At 45.2% G+C, this 17,496-nt stretch overlaps 2 pseudogenes; both read left to right on the top strand.

Moving 5' to 3' along the window:
• Positions 1–2,266: 2,266 nt before the first annotated feature.
• On the top strand, positions 2,267–9,895 carry LOC102417786 (annotated as a pseudogene).
• A 3,847-nt stretch (positions 9,896–13,742) lies between these two features.
• LOC102417465 lies at positions 13,743–17,258 on the top strand (annotated as a pseudogene).
• The last annotated feature ends 238 nt before the right edge of the window (positions 17,259–17,496 follow it).

Raw genomic sequence — 17,496 nt, 5'->3', positions numbered from 1 at the left:
ATATAAATGTGCAGCTGTAATGGCTCAACTTAGGCCAGATGAGTGTATGAGGGAAAGAGGAGCTGGAGGCAATTTAATCAATATCTATTCTATATCTATTACTGCCACAGTACTTCCCATGGAACTTGAGTAAGATACTTGACCTCTGTGTGCCTCAATTTCCTCAACTGTGAAATGGGGGTAGTAATTTTTTTGTGAGGATTATTAATTCATATGACATGCTTAGAATGCAATAAATATTATCTGTTATTATTGTTGTTGTTTGCTGTTATTGTTTGGGGTCAACTCCTAACACCTGTAAACGCCAATAACCTAGAGATTAAATACCATTCACCACACTCCTTATTTTACTGGGATAGTCTCTCCTTTCCTACATGAAAAATTTAATAATCCATAAATTTGGAGGTAAAAATATTGAAAGATTCCAGAAAAAGAGGAATGGGAGGTATAACTCTTTTAGAAACACTGCCTAACTCCCCAACTATTATTTGTCATAGCAATGATAGTGACCTATCATTTTAGGTTACTCACATTTCTGCACTCGAGACATAAATTTAAAAATTTTGTGGTTGATAAACAATGGAAATTTTTTGATTCCAAGGAGGAACATATAGAAAAATGAGTCTTGGGCAGTGGTCCTTGGGGCAATTGGCTGAACTACTGTAATGGAACTGTCCAGTCAATTAGTTCCATTTAATTGGCTGGTAGCTTGACCACTGTATAGAAACGTTCTGAAATGTGGGCATTATTGAACAAAGCAAAACAAAGTGACCCATTAAAATAGATTGCAATGAAAGAAATAAGGCTCTGCTGGGATTGGTGTTGAATATGCTGACCCGTTCTGAATAGCAGAGGCTGTCTTTTCAAATCTTCATTATTTGGAGTCACTCTGTGATTTCTGGTATAGATATAATTCTGGAACCATTCTCTATCCCTTGAAACAATCTCCCCTCCATCTTTAGACTTCTGTGTAACATAGTAGACAATTCTTCTAATTCTAGTCAGTGTCTTAATTCTTATTCTTTCTCTGAAATCTAAAACTATACACTTAGTTTAAAGAATTTGAAGAATTTTCTGGTTTGTCCTATGAAAGGGAAAATGGCTTCTTTTTTTTTTTCCTAGATCGGTGTCCCTACCCCTCCACCTCCCTGTATTAACTTATTATTCACTTTGTTCTGCCTTCTCACTATAAAAAATAAAAAAGTTATTTTTTAGTTCTTTCCCTCTGTACTGTCACTTCAGATTCACAGTTGCTAAGTGTTCCAGGAGCCTACCAAAGGGACTTTCTCATGGTGTGATTTGCAAACTTTGAAATAACACCCACCAGCAGAAGCACCATATGCTATGAAGTTACACAGTAAACTGACAGGAGCATCTCATTTGTCATTTGAAATTCAGAAAATGTCAGCAATTTTCATACCCAGCCATTGCCTAAATGCCTCTTTGGTTAGCAAGGAGTAACATGTACTATAAATGCACATGAAATATGAAATTTTTTATTGTAATTCTAGAGGGATAATAATAGCAATGCCAGTATTAAGACCTATACAACTTGATGAGCATATGGACAGACTTATCAAATTTCTATAGTCATTTTATATTCTGTGCATGTATCTCTAAATGAATGGTTTTATCTGTAAGGTTTATGGCATTTAGACTGTTCACATTCTATAACATTGGTGATTCAAATGTGCCTTTTTATGATAAAATATAATACCAAAGAATATTTTTAAACCATTAAAGGCAAATTTAACATAAAACACAAGCTGTTCCCTTTGTGATGAAGCTGAATTTTCACCCAGCTGCATTAGCTACAACAGAGCCAAGAGAGAAAACTACTTGGCAATTCTTCCTAATTAAAGGATGTTAATTACTGCTAAATACTATACACTTTCCATGTTATAAAGGTTCACCTAAATCAATGTTATTACAATACTGAAGAAATTAATGATAATTTCAGGTCTAGTAAGTGTGGCCAAAGTACCCATCAGTTCATACTTTTAGGTGACTTCACAATGAATTTCTGAATCGGCATTGTATAAAGACTGGAATGGCCTCACACATTCAGCACATCTTGTATGTATTAGTCATAGTACCTGGTGGTGTCCCTTCTTTTGCAGAAGCAGAAGATGTGTGAAAATAAAGAATGGAACACACTCAGTCTCTAGGTGTTTACTTCGCTCTGAATTTGCCTTTGGCCAGCATGGCCTCTCAAGAATAGAGGATGTAAGACTGAGCTCTCCACTCTCTGTATGATCAGTGGATCATGACCAGTAGGGACAGGGAAAGTAACATTTACTGAGGCTTGGACGCTTTCTCATTTGATACAACAGTCCTTCAGGGTACAGATAAATACCCCTGCTGGCATATGAGGATTTGAGGGCTTAGAAGTGAAAGCTTCCAAGTGTATTCAATTAATAGGTGGCAGAGCTATACTCCAAGCCCATTCTCTCTGACCTCAATTCACAGGTTCTTTCCATTTGTTCCCTGTTATAAAAGGGAAATATGAAAACATTTTGCTTTATGAGCCAATATTCTACCTTCCCTTATCACTTGGCCACAAGTCCTGCTATGTTTATTTGAAGTTTGGCTCAAGAGGTGACTACAGACTTGGCTCTACCACTGATGGAAAGCATAACCTAGAAAAGTCACTTCATGCCTTTGAGCATCAATTTCCTCACTTACAAAATGAGTAATGACCCTAAGTCTCTCCTAAGATTTCAATGATGATCAAAGAAGACAATGTCTCAGAAAAGAAGGTATTTATAAAACTATCTATATATCTATATATATAAAAAGCCAGCTACCTGAACGACCAGAGATCAGAACACCACTGCCCCTCGCCCAGGCTGGCCTGCCCCCAGGGAGTGGTTAGGGGTGCCCCTAGGCAATGCGATAGGGTGCGAGTTTGATGGGGAAAAGTCGAAGAAATAGAGGGGAAGGTCTTAAGGTTCTGCGGGGTTGGGGTGGTTGGCTGGAGGAGGTTTGGAGTGTGCTGGGGAAGGAAGAGGAAGATCCAATTGGAAAACAGCTCAGCACAGTACCTTTCTCATTGCGAACCAGGACGGCGCCAGCTGTGGATGGAATGGGCGGTTGTCTCGTGAGTGTGCTTGGAACCGACAGGTTCGTGGCAGCAGCAGTTCTCCCGAAACTTCACTGATTCCAAATAGGAAACAGCTATCAACGTCAAAGAGCAGAAAAATCCTCTCCAACTAGCGGCCCTGGATGTTGCATCGGGACTGAAGGAAACACCATTTAAGGAGGTTTGCTGTTCCCTTGCAGCGAGGAAGATCAGAATTAAAGGTTTCGTTTGTTACCTTGGTTTGAAGCGGAGGATAAGAGCAACGAGTACGACTCTACAAGGAGTACAGAGGCACCTCCCAGGAACTGCAGATAAAGCGCACCACAATCAAAGCTTTCAATGAAACCATCAAGATCTTCAAAGAGCAGGGCCAGACTCAAAAGAAGTGCAGTAAGGAGTTCCTGGAGCGCTTCCGGCGTGAGGGCAATAAAAAGAGATGCAGAGGATCTTGCAGAACTCAGAACGGCTCAAGTCTCACATCACCAAGATTCACGAGAGCTACACAACAGGCCTTGGACAACCGTGAGATCGATCAGCACATGAACAGCCTGAAGCCAGACCTCATGCATCTGCGCAAGATCCGAGACCAGTACCTGGTATGGCTCACCCAGAAAGGTGCCCGGCAGGAGAAAATCAACCAGTGGTTGGGAATCAAAAATGAGACTGAAGACCAGTACGCACTGATGGAGGATGAGGATGACCTCCCCCACCTTAAGGAAGGAACCTGGTATGTGGGCAAGATCAACCGCACGCAGGCTGAGGAAATGCTGACTGGCAAGCGGGATGGTACCTTCCTCATCCGTGAGAGCAACCAGCGGGGCTGCTATGCCTGCTCGGTGGTGGTGGACGGCGATACCCAGCACTGTGTCATCTACCGCCCAGCCACTGGCTTGGGTTTTGCGGAGCCCTACAACCTGAATGGGTCTCTGAAGAACCTGCTGCTGCATTACCAGCACACCTCCCTCCTGCAACACAACGATGCACTTACCATCACACTGGCACATCCCCTGCCAGCCCCAGGCCCCGGGACCCCCTCCCACAGCTCGCTGACTCATACAGAGCAGGACTCCATCTTTCTGTCTGTCTCTCTCCCTTCTCTGTGAATCTTTCTCTGTCTCAATCTCTCTCTTGCTTTCTCTGAGTCTCTCTCTTCCTGTCACTCTTTCTATCCCCATCTCTGTCCTCTCTGTCTCTCTTAGTCTCTGTACCTCTAAGTCTCTGTTAGAGGAGCATACCTCCTCCACCCCATGCCCCCTGTCCCCATGGGCACTGCCCTCCCCTGGCTCTGGCTGCCCCCACCAGTTCCTACAGTTCCCCCAAGATCCCCCTGCCTGGACCTGCCATGTTTACAAAGGCCCCTGGGGTGCTCAGCCCCAGCCTGGTGCCCTGATTTTTAAGCCATAGACCTGGGGTCAGGGCAGGAAGAAGGCAGGAAGGAACTTTCTGGGCCACTTTCAAGATACTCAACTGTGACATTTGGGGCTGGGCGGGGCCAGCCTAGGTTCCGCCCCACCCCACCCTGCCCCACAGACCCAACTTCCTCTCCAAACCATGAGGTGAAACCCTCACTGGTTACCCCCACATGGAGCTGCTGCCCAGAGCCCTCCTCCCCCAAAAGCAAAATTATTAAAAACTAGAGGCCCGGTGAACAAAAATTTGTGCACTCGGCAGGGAGGGGGGTCCCTCAGCCCGGCCTGTGCCCTCTCACAGTCTGGGACCCCTTGGGGGATGACCATCTGCTGGCTGAGGCCTGCTCCCCAGGGGATTGGGCATAAGCTGGCAATCAGACATTCCTCTGGCAGCCCGGCAGCCCTCGGGGGATGTCCACTTGCCAGCAGGGAGCAGACCTAAGCTGCAGTAGGACATCCTTAGCACTGCTGAGGAGGCAGGAGAGGCTCCCACCACCACCTCTGTACTGGTAGCCATCAGCCTGGCTTGTGGCTGAGCAGAGCTCCTCCCATGTGAGAGCGCCCTGACCACCAGAGGGCAGCTCCTGCATTGAGCGTCTGCCCCCTGGTGGTCAGTGTGTGTCATAGTGACCAGTCATTCCCAGTCATTCTGCTGTTAGGGTCAGTTTGCATATTACCCTTTTACTATATAGGATAGAGGCCTGGTGCACGGGTGGGGGCCAGCTGGTTTGCCCTGAAGGGTGTCCCAGATCAGGGTGGGGGTCCCGTTTGGGTGCCTGGCCAGCCTGGTTGATGGGCTGATGGCTGTTTGCAGCTGGTCACACCCCCTTCAGGGTGGGGGTCCCCACTGGGGTGCCTGGCCAGTCTGGGTGAGGGGCTGAGGGCTGTTTTCAGGCTGGCGGGTGACTGAAGCTCCCAACCTCTCCTTTTTTTCTTTTTTTTTTTACTCTGGGATTTATTTACCTTCTATAGCTGTCACTGGAACTGAGAGCCACCTTTAGGTCTGAGGCTTGGCTCCAGCTCTGAGACCTTGGCTACTGAAAGCAGGTATCTGGGTTTGTTTGGCTTCTATAATTGAAACACTGTTGCAGCTCCAGCTCTGAGGCCCGGCTGGCTGAAAGCAGGTTTCTGGGGTTTGTTTAGCTTCTATAATTGCAACACTGTTTCTTAGAGTGCAGCTCAGAGGCCGGCAGTGGCAGGCGGGGAACCTTGGCTTCCTCCATCACTGGAGCAAGCAAGCCACCTGTTCGCTTCAGCTGCCTGGCTGCCGGCCGCCATCTTGGTTGGCAATTAATTTGCATATCGCCCTGATTAGCCAATGGGAAGCGTGTTGGAGGTACAGTTAATTACCATGTTTGTCTATTATTAGATAGGATAACCTCAAGAGCTGGGCCCTCTCTGACCCCAGGCTTCCCAGGAACCGAGGCTGCTGCAGGTACTGCTGGGCCAGCTCAGATGCACCGCTGCCAACAGCACCTCCGCTCGATGCAGTTTCTAGGCTTCTCCTTGATCATGTTCTGATTTTGTTTCCTTGACTGTAAACCCATTTTCTCCTCTTTTGGGACAAGAACCCCGGTTTTCTATGCTGCAATGGACCCCCCTCCTGCCTGCCCAGCTAGGCTGGCAGGTGGGTTTTGTATGGTACGTTGATACTGATGTGGATATAAAACATTGAACTCAAAAATAGAAAAAAAGAAAAATGGGATAGTGACAAATAAGAAACTTTGGAGACAGTGAAGGGCAGTTTGTCCAGACTGTTGAGAGCTAAGAATTAGAGTTTAAGTGGGATAGAAATCCTGCTAATAGCCCTAACTGGTTTGGTTCAGTGGATAGAGTGTCAGCCTATGGACTAAAGAGTTCCAGGTTTAATTCCGGTCAAGGGCATGTACCTTGGTTGCTGGCACATCCCCAGTGGGAGGTGTGCAGGAGGCAGTTGATCGATGTTTCTCTCTATCCCTCTCCCTTCCTCTCTGTAAAAAAACGAAGAAAAGAAAAGAAATCCTGCTAATAGCACCTGACGCCTGAAATCTGAGCACTCTACTTTTAGGTTTTCCAGTTCAAGTTTTTGGAGGCTGCCTATTAAGACATTCCTGGTTGGAAAGTGTTTGTATAGAAGCCCATAAGTGTTAAGTATTTGCTATGTTTACCATGCTTAGCTCTCTGTAAGGAATATAGAATGATGTTAAATGCCTCATGTTCTCAAGAAGCTTGACTTTTAAAATAAAAAATAAAGAAGAAATATAAATATTAAAAATTAAAAAAGAAGAAGTTTGAGTTTTAGGGGCAAAATCAGGCAGCCAGGCAAGCAGTTAGGGGCAATTAGGCAGGCAGGCAGAGTGGTTAAGGACGATCAGGCAGGCAGGCGAGCGGTTAGGAGCCAGAGATCCCGGATTGCGAGAGGGATATCCGACTGCTGGTTTAGGCCCTATCTGTGGGATCAGGACTGAACCAGCAGTCAGATATCCCCTGAAAGGTCCTGAATTGTGAGAGGGTGCAGGCTGGGCTGAGGGACAACACCCCCATGCACAAATTTCGTGCACTGGGCCTGTAGTAAAGTATGATACAAGACAAAGTACTTTGGCCAAATGCTCCACAGGAGAACGAATAGGAAGGAAGAATAATTTGGACTCTTAATAACCCACAGATGATAATTATTTTTAGATTACTAAAATCCACCAATGACTATAGGCAGTTGCATAGCCGAGTAATTTCAGTACGGAATCCTTAAGAATGTGAGTTCCTGGATCAGACAGACCTGAGTCCATGTTTAAGTTCTAGGTTAAAATCCATGTTCTTTCACTTTGTAGCTGTGTGATCTTGGGCAAGTCCCTTAACTCTTCTGAGCCTCAGAGAATGACAGTGCAGACATCAGAGAATTGTTGAGAGAAGCAGCAAGTCAACATGCCTAGGATAACACCTACAGAACATGTACATGCTCGTTACCTTTTCAATCCAGGCTCTCCAATGTCCATTTGTCTGAGCTTAAGTATGTTACTTAACCTTTCCCTCCATCAGTCTCATCTGAAAAACAAAAAATAAGGTACTATATCATAGCCAGGGCTGACTTTATAGACATGCAACCTGAGTACTTCCACAGGAACCCATTCACTGAAGGGCTCCAACCATGATTTACTAGTAAATGCTCTGCTGTTCCTAACTTGAAATTCTTACGGAGTAATAATTTTATCTTTGGACTTGTGTTTTGTAAGTAAAGTCCAATGTGATGATGGAACATGCATGTAAGAAGAGGAGACATTCCTTGCTACCTGAATTCCTTGCTACTCTGTCAGTGTATAACAGGATGCCCCATCATACATGGGAGTTCAGTGAGATTTAAAGCAAGTTGCATGATAAGCATGTAAGGTCTATAAGTGAGTAAATGGGAGCACTGACAGCCTGAGCGGCTATGCTTGCCCTTTGAACAAGAACTTCTTTAAAATAAAGAAGGCAATGCAGCCCGGCTGGTGTGGCTCAGTAGTTGAGTGTCGACCTACGAACCAGGAGGTCATGGTTCAATTCCCGGTCAGGGCACATGCCAGGGTTGTGGGCTCGATCCCCAGTAGGGGGCATGCAAGAGGCAGCCAAACAATGATTCTCTCTCAACAATGATGTTTCTATCTCTCTCTGCCTCTCCCTCTCTGAAATCAATAAAATATATTGAAAGCAAACTCATTCAATTTATATATTTTTAAAAAAGAAGCCAAGTGCATTCAACCAAACAGAATAAAATCTGTGAAATCATTTGGCAGAGTGTCTGATACTTATTCAACACCCAGTAAAGGTTGGCTACTATTGTTGTGATTCTTCTTTCTGAAGTTGTATGCTGTTAAAACTGTAGAACAGGTGCATGTAAAAAGTGTTAACAATGCATGCTCTGGAGTTAGACAGCCTATTTCTAGGTTAAAATCCATGTTCTTTCACTTTGTAGCTGTGTGATCTTGGGCAAGTCCCTTAACTCTTCTGAGCCTCAGAGAATGACAGTGCAGACATCAGAGAATTGTTGAGAGAAGCAGTGAGTCAACGTGCCTAGAATAATACCTACAGAACATGTACATGCTCGTTACCTTTTCAATTTTTTTGTTTTGTTACTGGAATACAGAAGAGGGAGAAATTAATTCAATTTTGGAGAAACCAAGGAGGGCTTTACAGAGGAGATAACACTGGTGCTGTCCCCTATGAACTTCGCATTCATACACAAAGGGTGGAAATGAAATGCCACCCTGCTCAAAAGGGCCTATACCAGCGGTTCTCAACCTGTGGGTCGCGACCCCTTTGGTGGTCGAACGACCCTTTCACAGGGGTCACCTAAGACCATCCTGCATATCAGATATTTACATTACAATTCATAACAGTAGCAACATTACAGTTATGAAATAGCAACAAAAATAATTTTATGGTTGGGTCACAACATGAGGAACTGTATTTAAAGGGCCAGAAGGTTGAGAACCACTGGCCTTATACCATTTACTGACTCTGAGGGCCAGGCCACATTCATCACAGGCTCTCCAAACTTTCAAATAACTTTTGTAAAACTATTTAAGCTAGCATGCTAGTCTCTTTACATGTTGATTTATGCTCTTAGGAAGACCATTATAAGAAAAAATAAAACTCTTTAAAAACACATAGGTGTCAGAAACAATCCAAGATTCCCTCCCTGGAAGACTGTGTCAGAGAACCTCTTAGCAGAACAAAATTGCCCTGGTGCTCAGGAACAGGCAGGAATCCATCAGCCTTTTCCCGCAGCTCTTGTCTGTTCATTTTCTACAGTTGCCCAGTCTGACAAGACATCCAGAGAAGGGCTGAGGAGTGTTGTCAGCATGACGATGGGAGAGAAGTGATGTACTAGGCTAATAAAAGGACTCACAAAGGTCCCTGAAGTCATAAATCCTTCTCTCGGCTTCTAAAATCTGTTTCCTTTGTAGGATGGTGATGATGGTGCTCTGATAGAGTGCCCTTTCCATCCTCTCCCCTGCACGGCGCGAACCCTGTGCTAAGTGTGTGGAGAGAAGACAAAATGCAATCTACCTTCCTGCCTGAACTGTTCTCCCCTCTCCATGAAGGTCTGGTGCAGCCTTGCTGATGCAGGCGCCTGGGCGCCCTGTCCTCCCATTAATTCTGATGGTTGCCTCCTGCCCACACACATTTGAACTACCTGATTCACTCATGTGTCAGTCTAAATCCTGGTACCAACCTTTAGTTCTTGTTAAGTAGGTGGTTTCTTCTCAGTTTCAAGTCAGGGTCTTCAGGGGAATCTACCATCAGAAATACTGTGAATCACACACTGGATTTTGACTTACAACACGTATGAACGGTCTCTAAGAATTCCGCAAACAGGTCATCTCTGAGCATGAGCAATGATCACCGTGTTGGAGGAGGACATCGAGAAGATGTGACCTCCAGCTGAACGGAGAACTGGCCCGGACAGTAGGAGGCTCCTGACTCCCTCCCCTGTCTTTGGGATGCACCTGCCGCCCTCCGTGTTTATATCCAGAGACATTTCAAGGAAGCAATCTTGACAGAGTAGTGTTGTTGATATGGACAGTGTACGTGACTGAACCCAGTTAAGGCCTCTCTATAAACTTTTAAGATTCCAACTCGTATCGCAGGCACCCAACACAAGTTCCCTTGCTTATTAAAACTGCCACCTAATGCCCAGTGTTGCTCAGTGGTTAAGCCTTGACCCATGAACCAGGAGGTCATGGTTGAATTTCCAGTAGGTCACATGCCTGAGTTGCGGGCTCAATCCCCATTGTGGGGTGTGCAGGAGGCAGTCAATCAATGATTCTCTCTCATCATTGATGTTTCTATCCCTCTCTCCTCTCTATTCCTCTCTGAAATTAATAAAAATATATTTTTAAAAACGCACAAAACAAACACACACAAAAACTGCCACCTACCATCAGGAGTGGTCTGCCTCTTTCTTCTGTCTCCCCCTGCCCTCCATTGCTGGGTTATCAGCTTCCTCCAGGGGAACTCCTGAAGTTTCAAACCAACACACAGACACACTCCGCTGCCACATTTCTATATTTGAGATAATCTGCTTTCCCCCAGTTGTAAAATACAACTGATGTTTATATTAATTCAGGCACAATGCAATTAGAAATATAAATTGATAAGTGCCACTATAAAAATATACTATCCAAAAGAAAATACTAATATATTTTTATTATTGGTGTTTTTATTACCTATACAGGGGTTAGCAAAAGTAGGTTTACAGTTGTGAATACAGGAAACAATATATTCTTGTGCTATTATTAATTAATTATTGGATTATTTCTTTGTATTACAACTGTAAGCCTACTTTTTCTTACCTCTGTATATTACTTTTCCTTATACAATGTAAATACTTCAAAGTTGCTGGAGATATATAGGAATCTAAGTACCCTTCCCCCAATACAGACATTTAAAACAAAGCCAAGAAAAATCTACCTTTACAAAATAAATCTAAATTATTTTCCCCTTCAACTATCTATGGCAAGCAGTGCCTTTATGCCAACTCTACTGCCAGTGCCCCAAACGGCTGTGAGTGTGTGGGTCACTGTCTCATATTCCCCTATCAGGAGACAGTCCCAGAGTGACGGACCACATGGGGCAGAGCCCAGCTGACTCAAATGGAGGGGGAGCAAGATGTGAATCTGCTGCACGTGCAAGCATCCTTCCCTGGTCCATGATGAGCAATTTGATGCAGCGTTCAGTGCTATGAAAGGAATCCAGTCTCGTTACTTTAAGGAGACTTTTTCATCCTTTGTTTTCCTTACACAGCTTGAGCCTGCATGTCAGTCATGGGTAAATGACTTCAGGCTGTTTGAACAAATTAATTTTGCTCTTAGAAGGTGAGAATCACTGCCACCGAGTTGTTAGCTACTGCTCTCGGGGATGATGGATGAGTGTGCTGGGTGTGTAGTCATTTATCTAGGGGTTGGACGGGATCATGGTTCCCAGGGTCAAGCTGGACCAAGAGGGTGTCTGCCTGAGCTGCTTATATAGCACCTTAGATTACAGCTAAAATTGTGGAGCTAACTGTCATGTCTGAATTATAAAATGAGTTGCAAATGGAAGATTACGGAATGAACTCAAAAACTAGGAGGATCAGAATAGAGTGAGTATATGGAATAAAAAGAGACTCCGTAAGAAGAGACCCAGGATAAGAAGCCTAAGACTTAAGGCAATAAAATGGTGAGAGGATATTTGAAGCAAATACACTCCCCCCGCCCTTTTTTTTTAATGGAGCCACAGAAGCCTGAAGATATTCAAAAGAATGTTCCTAAGACTTTGAAGGCAATTCCAGAATAGCAATTCCAAAAATGTTTTTATTAGTGACAAAGTGATATTGAAATGTATAAACATCCCAAGATGCCTACACTGAGGGGGGGAAATCACCCATTTGGGTGCTTGAATTCTGGCATGTTTGTTAAACATCAGACATATTACTTCAGAGTGACTCTTTAAATATGCAATATGTTCATATATAGGAAAAACCAACCTGGAACACTGTGTGTGTTTTATGCCTGTATTGCTAGAGGTCCTATACTTCTCTTTGTTGTTTTTCACAAAACACAGAGTCTTCTCACTTGAAAATAGTTATGTGTGTATGAGAGGATAGGAGGTTTTTGTGCATTGTTCTTTGAAACTTTTTGTTCCCTGTATTACTGCATTCTCACACATCTTTTTCCGGGGGGCAGAATGACTCTTTTTCTTTATAACAATCAGTTCATAAATCCACAGAGACCTTCCATGGCACGGCTCATGATAACTTTCTAGTTCTGAAAGATTTTGGGAGAAACTATATTAACTTTATATCAGTAGATGAAATGACTCGGCTTTATCTGAAATCTTTATCAGGCTGACCCCATGAGGAGAGGTACCTTGGTTTGCTAGGTTGCTGTAGGTCTGGTGACTGTGATTCAACTTACAGTCTGGATTTCACCAGTTTCCTCTGAGATTTGGGCTCAGTCACTTCACCTTCTGGAATTTGTTTCTTCTCCCCATGTTCCCCACTCACTACACAAAGTTGTGAATATTAACGTCAAAAGGCTTTGAGTACTCTTGAAGAAAGGCACACCTCCAAATACAAGGCATTAAGTAATCTGAAAGGCTTCACTTCATGATTATCATATAAATAATCAAGAGGATTTTGCCAAGAGAGCAGTTACTTTGTACTAAATCCAGCTGAATAATAATTTTTAAAAATCATGCATGAGATAGAAAGTAACATAAGTCCTAAAGATGTATATACAACAATACTTTAATAGGGGTGAGAATAAAGGTAAATCAATATGCAAACTGTTTGTAGGAGGTACTTGACACTGTTAATGTGCTTGATTTTAAGTTATTGTCCTTCCTGTTTTATGAAGGGCATAGAATTCAGTGCAGGGGACCAAATCTGACAAAATGCTCAACATCATTAGTCACCAGAGAAAACGCAATTTAAACCACAATGAGATAACTACACAACCAGATGAATGGATAAAAGTGAAAAGATTGATATTGCCAAAGGTTTGGTGAAGATGTTAGGCAGTCAGAAATAAATAAATAAATTGCTTGTGGGAATGCTAACCGGACTTTCTTTTAAAGTTAAACGTAACCTACACAATGACCCCCACAATTGCATTTCCACATATTTACCCAATCAAAATGAAAACCTATATCCACAAAAAGACTTGTACAGGAATGATCATAGAAATTTATTCATAATAGCTCTAAAGTGTCTATCCACAGGTGAATAGATAAAATGTGGCATGGTCATACATTCCAATGCTAATGCTATCTTCTATATTTATGAAAAGCAAGCGACCATAATGACCAGAACACCACGGCCCCTCGCCCAGGCTGGCCCCGCCGTTAGGGGCTCCCCTAGGTAACCCAATAGGGTGCGAGTTTAATGGGGGAAAGTCGAAGAAATAGAGGGGAAGGACTTAAGGGTCTGTGGGGTAGGGGTGATCGGCTGGTGGAGGTGTGGAGTGTGCTGGGGAAGGAAGAGGAAGATCCGATTGGAAAACGGCCCAGCACAGTACCTTTCTCATTGCGAACCAGGACGGCGCCAGCTGTGGACTGAATGGGCGGTTGTCTCATGAGTGCGCTTGGGACCGACATGTTCACGGCAGCAGCAGTTCTCCCGAAACTTCACTGATTCAAACAGTAAACAGCTATCAACCTCAAAGAGCAGAAAAATCCTCCCCAACTAGAGGTCCGGGATTCCCAACGCGACTGAAGGAAACACCACTTGAGGAGGAGCTAGAAAAACCGGAAGTATGCGACCAGAGGATTGTGGGATTGTGGGGGACACCTGGGCGACCAGAGGATTGTGGGATTTGGGGGACACCTGGGCGCCTAGAGGGTTGTGGGATTGTGGAGGATGCCTGGGCCCCTAGAGGATTGTGGGATTGTGGAGGACGCCTGGGCGCCTAGAGGATTGTGGGATTGTGGGGGACACCTGGGCGCCTAGAGGATTGTGGGATTGTGGAGGACGCCTGGGCACCTAGGGCTAGAACGTGAGCCTGTAATTGCGCATGTGCATAGTCAGCCGTATGGTCCTTAGTCTCGCAGTATTTGGACGTGACTTCTGGCGGGAAATTGTTTACCTTGGTTTGAAGCGCAGGACAAGAGCCCCCAGTAGGACCAGCTCTAGGAGGAGCACACACGCACTTCCCAGGAACTGCAGATGAAGCGCACCGCAATCCAAGCCTTCAATGAAACCATCAAGATCTTCAAAGAGCAGGGCCAGACTCAAGAGAAGGGCAGCAAGGAGTATTTGGAGCGCTTGGTGTGAGGGCAATGAAAACGAGATGCAGAGGATCCTCGTTGGTGGGGAGGGGAGGAAGTCCCACGAGAGCTGCACGAAGCTGGAACAGGAGCTGCGGACACAGGCCTTGGACAACCGGGAGATCCATAAGCGCATGAACAGCCTGAAGCCGGACCACATGCAGCTGGGCACCATCCGAGACCGGTACCTGGTATGGCTCCTCCAGAAAGGTGCCCGGCAGAAGAAAATCAACTAGTGGTTGGGAATCAAAAATGAGACTGAAGCTCTAGCTGGCTTGGCTCAGTGGATAGAGCGTCAGCCTGCGAACCAATGGGTCCCAGGTTCGATTCCAGCCAAGGGCACGTGCCTGGGTTGCGGGCTCGATCCCCAGTGGGGGGTGTGCAAGAGGCAGCCAATCAATGATTCTCTCTCATCATTGATGTTTCTATCTCTCCTTCTCCCTTCCTCTCTGAAATCAATAAAGAAATATATTTTTTTAAAATGAGATTGAAGACCAGTACGCACTGATGGAGGATGAGGATGACCTCCCCCATCTTGAGGAAGGAACCTGGTATGTGAGCAAGATCAACAGCACGCAGGCTGAGGAGATGCTGACTGGCAAGCGGGATGGTACCTTCCTCATCCGTGAGAGCAGCCAGCGGGGCTGCTATGCCTGCTCTGTGGTGGTGGACGGTGATACCAAGCACTGTGCCATAGACCGCATGGCCACTGGCTTGGGTTTTGCAGAGCCCTACAACCTGAACGGGTCTCTGAAGAACCTGCTGCTGCATTACCAGCACACCTCCCTCCTGCAACACAAGGATGCACTTACCATCACACTGGCACACCCCCTGCCAGCCCCAGGCCCCGGGGCGCCCTCCATCTTTCTGTCTGCCTCTCTCCCTTTTTTGTGGATCTTTCTCTGTCTCAATCTCTCTCTTGCTTTCTCTGAGTCTCTCTCTTCCTGTCACTTTCTATCCCCATCTCTGTCCTCTCTCTCTCTCTCTCTTAGTCTCTGTACCTCTAAGTCTCTGTTAGAGGAGCATACCTCCTCCACCCCATGCCCCCTGTCCCCATGGGCACTGCCCTCCCTGGCTCTGGCTGCCCCCACCAGTTCCTACAGTTCCCCTAAGCTCCCCCTGCCTGGACCTGCCATGTTTACAAAGGCCCCTGGGGGTGCTCAGCCCCAGCCTGGTGCCATGACTTTTAACCCATAGACCTGGGGTCAGGGCAGGAAGAAGGCAGGAAGGAACTTCGCTGGGCCACTTTCAAGAACCTCAGCTGTGACATTTGGGCCCAGACCAGGCGGGTCCTGCCCCACAGACCCAACTTCCTCTCCAAACTCTGAGGTGAAACCCACACTGGTTACCCCCACATGGAGCTGCTGCCCAGAGCCCTCCTCCCCCAAAAGCAAAATTATTAAAAATAACCTCAAGAGCTGGGCCCTATCTGACCCCAGGCTTCCCAGGAACGGAGGCTGCTGCAGGTACTGCTGGGCCAGCCCAGAGGCACCGCTGCCCACAACACCTCTGCTCGATGCAGTTTCTAGGCTTCTCTTTGATCATGTTGGGTTCTGATTTTGTTTCCTTAACTGTAAACCCATTTTCTCCTCTTTTGGGACAAGAACCGCGGTTTTCTGTGCTGCCATGGGCCCCCCCTCCAGCCTGCCCAGCTAAGCTGGCAGGTGGGGTTTGTATGGTACGTTGATACTGATGTGGATATAAAACATTGAACTCAAGAAAAGAAAAAAGGAAAATGGGATAGTGACGAATAAGAAACTTTGGAGACAGTGAAGGGCAGTTTGTCCAGACTGTTGAGAACTAAGAATTAGAGTTTAATTGGGATATAAATCCTGCTAATAGCACCTGATGCCTGAAATCTGAGCACTCTACTTTTAGGTTTTCCAGTTCAAGTTTTTGGAGGCTGCCTATTAAGACATTCCTGGTTGGAAAGTGTTTGTATAGAAGCCCATAAGTGTTAAGTATTTGCTGTGTTTACCATGCTTAGCTCTCTGTAAGAAATATGGAATAATGTTAAACACCTCATGTTCTCAAGAAGCTTGACTTTTAAAATAAAAAAAAAATACAGAAGAAATGTAATTATTAAAAATAAAAAGAAAGAAGCTTGAGTTTTAGGGGCAAAATCAGGCAGCCAGGCGAGCAGTTAGGGGCGATCAGGCAGCAGGCAGAGTGGTTAGGGGCAATCAGGCAGGTAAGCAGAGCAGTTAGGAGCCAGTGGTCCTGCATTGTGAGAGGGATGTCCGACTGCTGTTCAGGCCCAATCTGCGGGATCGGGCCTGAACTGGCAGTCGGACACCCCCAAAAGGTGCCAGATTGCGAGTGGGTGCAGGCTGGGCTGAGGGGACCCCCCATGCATGAATTTCATGCACCGTGCCTCTAGTTCAGTAATAAAAATGACAAAACTGCTTGGCCAGTGTGGTTCAGTGGTTGAGCATTGGCCTATGAACCAGGAGATCACAGTTCAATTCCCAGTCAGGGCACATGCCTGGGTTTTGGCTTCTGTCCCCAGTAGAGGGCATGCAGGCGGCAGTGGTTCAATGATTCTCTCTCATCATTGATGTTTCTATCTCTCCCTCCCTCTCCCTTTATGAAATCAATAAAAAATATATTCTTTAAAAAAAGAGAGAGAGAAAGGGGGGGAAAAAGGAGCAAACTCCTCATACAGCAGCAGGATGGATACAGCTCAGTCACTGTTTCATGTGAAGGAAACCAGACAACAGAATTGTCATATTGGCATTAACTATTCTGCTATTACATCCACAAAGATTGTTGCCCATTTCTAGTCATAATACATATCTATTCACACACACGCGCGCGCGCACGCATGCGCGCAATTTGTGGCATGTTGGAAAGTGAAATCACTACATAAGATTAAAGCAATTTTAAATTTTTGAGTGCTTTCTATATGCCATTCACTATGTTAGGTGTTTCATTTGCATGGTAATACTTAATGGATAAGGTGCTATTATTATCCCCATTTTATAGACAAGAAAACCAAGGCTTAGAGAGGATAAGTGCTGCCACTCAGCTAAATATACTAGTAGAACTGGAACTCAAATTCACATCCATCTGAGTCCAAAGCCTGTAGGAAAAACCAATGCCCTCACCTGGTCCTCACTGTTTAGTGCTATCCTTGTTTTTACAGAAATGCAGAACCTAACCTATCAGCCCTTATTAACCTATGTGATTTATCACATGGGGTAGAGAGGAAATGAATCATGGAGGGATTATTTACTGATACAT

The sequence above is a fragment of the Myotis lucifugus genome, unplaced genomic scaffold (assembly GCF_000147115.1).
Source record: "Myotis lucifugus unplaced genomic scaffold, Myoluc2.0 scaffold_10, whole genome shotgun sequence".
Lineage (NCBI taxonomy): Eukaryota > Metazoa > Chordata > Mammalia > Chiroptera > Vespertilionidae > Myotis > Myotis lucifugus.
The sequence above is the reverse complement of the archived record's forward strand: the minus strand, read 5'-3'. Positions and strand labels throughout refer to the sequence as shown.